The sequence below is a fragment of the Poecilia latipinna genome, unplaced genomic scaffold (genome assembly GCF_001443285.1).
Source record: "Poecilia latipinna isolate Pla-1442-1.1 unplaced genomic scaffold, P_latipinna-1.0 Scaffold54, whole genome shotgun sequence".
NCBI classification, from domain to species: domain Eukaryota; kingdom Metazoa; phylum Chordata; class Actinopteri; order Cyprinodontiformes; family Poeciliidae; genus Poecilia; species Poecilia latipinna.
Window position 1 is genome coordinate 1,590,759 of NW_015112670.1, and position 3,694 is coordinate 1,594,452.

The 3,694-nt window shown below is 35.9% G+C and overlaps 1 protein-coding gene across 2 annotated transcripts in view; it reads right to left on the reverse strand.

Annotated features, from left to right (window-relative positions):
• The window catches only part of si (sucrase-isomaltase), a 62,949-nt gene extending 62,704 nt beyond the window's left edge, over positions 1-245 (reverse strand). For both annotated transcript variants that reach the window (XM_015053850.1, XM_015053840.1), the window contains exon 1: positions 155-245. The gene's annotated coding sequence lies outside the window, so the exon portion shown is untranslated. The remainder of the gene's footprint in view (positions 1-154) is intronic.
• Positions 246-3,694: the final 3,449 nt, after the last annotated feature.

The following is a 3,694-nucleotide window of genomic DNA, read 5'->3' on the forward strand; positions in this document are numbered from 1 at the left end:
AAATACTTATAATATATATATATATATATATATATATATATATATATATATATATATATATATATATGTAATTTTTTTTTTACTGAGTCAAATCTGTACAGTATTGCAGTATTGCATTACAGTGCATGCAACAGATGAACCATGTAGCACCTACCTTGCCTCTCCTTTGCAATCAAGGAAAAATGGTGATTAGCTCAAGAGAGATGGCTCCTTTATAAACCTAAGGATGTACTGTTGTCGGAGGGTACTGCCACTCCTTCTCCTCATTTTGCAAGTCATTGTGGGTGGGTTTGTGATTTACAGTCTGAACGTGCAGACCCCAAGGTCACCGAATGTCAGATAACAATCTGCAGCGCACAAGTCATCTGAATAAAAAAAAAAAAAAAAATACTCATATCAGCATGTTGTTATCTACCATGCAGTCATTTTAATTCAACTTGTGCGAGTGTGAACTCAGTCTGACCTCTACGTCAGTTTTAACAAGTATGTATTACTAACCTGTAATTACCAAAGTAACAGTGTATTTTTTTGTGGAATTATGTAAGATATTATTGAGTGTAATCTTTAACCCACCATGGTCACATCACCACTTGTTAGTAATTAACACTCTTGTGTATATGTTCTCATATTCCAGAAGTTAGAGGATTAAACAGAGCACAAATATGAATGTAGTAGAATACAAAATATATTGCTAGACTGTTGTAAATATCTGGGCAATAAAATGTTTTCTGTTGCATCAGTTAGAATGTATGTTAACATTAGATCTTATTTCATACTGGGCCACGATCCTAGGACAATCAGATGCAGAACTTTAAATCAATGCAGTGTTCTGGCCTGATGAAGAGATTCATGTTTCTGTGCAGAATGGAAATCAAGCAACAGACAAGTTACTTTGTTAGACAAACCACGATAATCGAAAAGACAAAACCAAAAGTTAAAAAGTTTTGTGATTATCTGTATACTGATTGAACAGCTCATAAACTTTATGAACACTGTTACCAAAACAGATTTGTTTTTTGTTTTTTTATTTAAGTTGACAGTTCATAATAGCACATACAGCCAGTTGGTCTCAGGCTAGCATTTCACAACAAACTTTTACGTAATCGTATTTATTACTGGTAATCTTCAAAAGTGCAATATCATTATGAGCTTTTTATTAAAATCCTCTTACATATTCACCACAACCTTTTGTGGTAACCAAACATTTTAGGTAATTAGAGATGATGACTAATAAACTGAACTGTAATACAGTTGAAGATGCAGTATGTAATTTTTTTTCTTTTTTTTACATATTTGTTAACATAAATATGTATGAGACAGCTAATCTGTGAAAACACATCGTGCAGACCTGCATAACTCACCAGTATAAATTTGTTAATGTTGGAGCGATATTAGTTGGGAGGAACATGTTGCTCTATGTCTTTGCACATCAGAGCAACAACGTAGGTCAACACTGAAGCGCTGTCTGTCCAGTCTACGAGAATACTCTCTACAGGCGTGCCAAAGAAAATTCACAGAAGAATTGGGATTCTCATTTAATATGATCCAGAATCAACTTAAAATGTCCCAGAAATTATTTTAATAAACACAACAAATCTGCTGGGTTTTGGCCTATATTTTGTAATTTTGTGGGACATTCTATCATCACCACGCAGCCAATTGGAACGAATGGTTCAAATGAAATACTTCCAGTTTTCATTCTTTAATACCTAATGAAGTCCTTATAGATGACACGATAGCATATTTTGCTTAGTGATATGAATTTTAAGGATCCCTCTAGTTTGCCATACATGGAAAGGAGTTGGACCTCAAGGTGTCAGAGAAAAGTCCCTGTTTACTTCTTATGCTGTAGATTGAGTGGCAACTCGTCAAAGCCCACTGTTTGGATAATACAGAAATACCAAATTAGGTCATAACACAAATCCCAAATAGCCACATAACAAATTCTAAAACTTGATGCAGAAACTCGTGGTGCACAGAGAAGCTAACAGAACAGCCTTGATATCTCACTTCTAACAGAGTTCACAGACAATTTCCTTTTTCCAATTTGCATCAAATGCTGCCAAACAAAACGACAAAAGGTACTTGAATTAAATCAGTGGTTCTCAATTCCAGTCCTCAGGTCGCCTGCTCTGCATGTTTTAGATGTGCCTCCAAAACAGCTGATCCAAATTATTGCATGACCTCTTCTGCAGCCATCAAGTACTGCAGAAGCCTGTTAATCACCCACACTTTCAATCCAGGTGTGTGGCAGAGGGGAAACACCTAAAGCATGCAGGACAGGGAGGCCTGAGGACCAGAATTGAGAAACGTTGCATGAAAGTCAGTTACTAATAGCTCCAACTGACAACAAGAGTCCTCCATCAAGAGCTGCCATTATTCACGCTTCCTAAAACCTGATAGGCTGCATTACTGGGCCTTAATGATTCTCAATTGGTCAACATTAGTAGACAGACACCTGCTTGTCCAAATACATTAAAAGAGAAGACACATTTAGGAGTGAGCAGTTTAAAAAAAATCAGCCACATTATAGGAATTAACAAGCATACCTTAAGAAAACATTTAAAGACAAAATTTTCAAATAAAACATGATACAGGATGGATGTTTTTCCCCTTTTTACCTAAATACACCGAAAGTAGGGTGTTCCTTATGCTATGCGATGGTAGTGATGGTGGTAGGAGTTCTGCAATCCTGGTCCCCAGTACAAAAACAATTTCTGGACCTATGCCAAAATCTACACCTTTGGAAGACGATGTCTAAACCGATGTTTAGTCAATTTTTGTCACATAAATGTAGCCTGGGATGAGAGCAACACCATATTCTGCTCACTGTGAACTTGTCACAGTACATCACAAAGTTCATCCATCCACACATTTACTGATCCTTGCAGATTTGCAGCACATCACAAAGTTGAAAGATACAAAACGGGAATAAATTGTCAGATGGTATTCTAATACTAGCTGTTTTCTTGGACTTGTCAACAGTAAAACCTACAATGCAAGCCCAAATCTAAGCTAAAAATCCTGGTGACCGACTAAGAGAAAAATACAAATGCAGATAAACTGAAGTAGACAATGATGTTCACAAAGAGTAGGCAGTGTTGTTGGCAATGCAATTAGTGGGTGACAATAGCATTTTCTCTGATTTTACTTTTTATAGGTACATGTTTGAGTAAAATGAACATTGTTCTTTTATTCTCTGAACTACTGACAGCACGTCTCTGAAATTCCAAGCAAAAATGGTGCATTTATTTGCAAAAAATGAGAAATGGAAAACAAGTTCATATTCATTTAGAAACAACAATACTAATGTTTTAACTCAGGAAGAGTTCAGAAATCAATACTTGGTGGGATAATCATGAGGTTTTCAATGGGGCTCAATGTAGTGGGCTCTTCATGTTTTCCAGAGCTTTATATTAAGTAAACTTTATCAGAATACCATCAAAATCCTGTTAAGCAACTGAACACATAACCAGTGTAATCAAATTCAAGGGACATCATAAAACAAAGACTACACCAACAAAACCATTAAACATTAACCAGAAACACATAAAATACAATCTTCACTGTCTACCTTGTAAAGATAAATAGAGTGATAGAGAGTTGAATATGACTGTTGTTTGCTGCTAAACGTGTGGCTGGGGAAGTGAAGTTTCCTCTGCCACATGTTCAGAATAGAAACGGTACTCTAGAA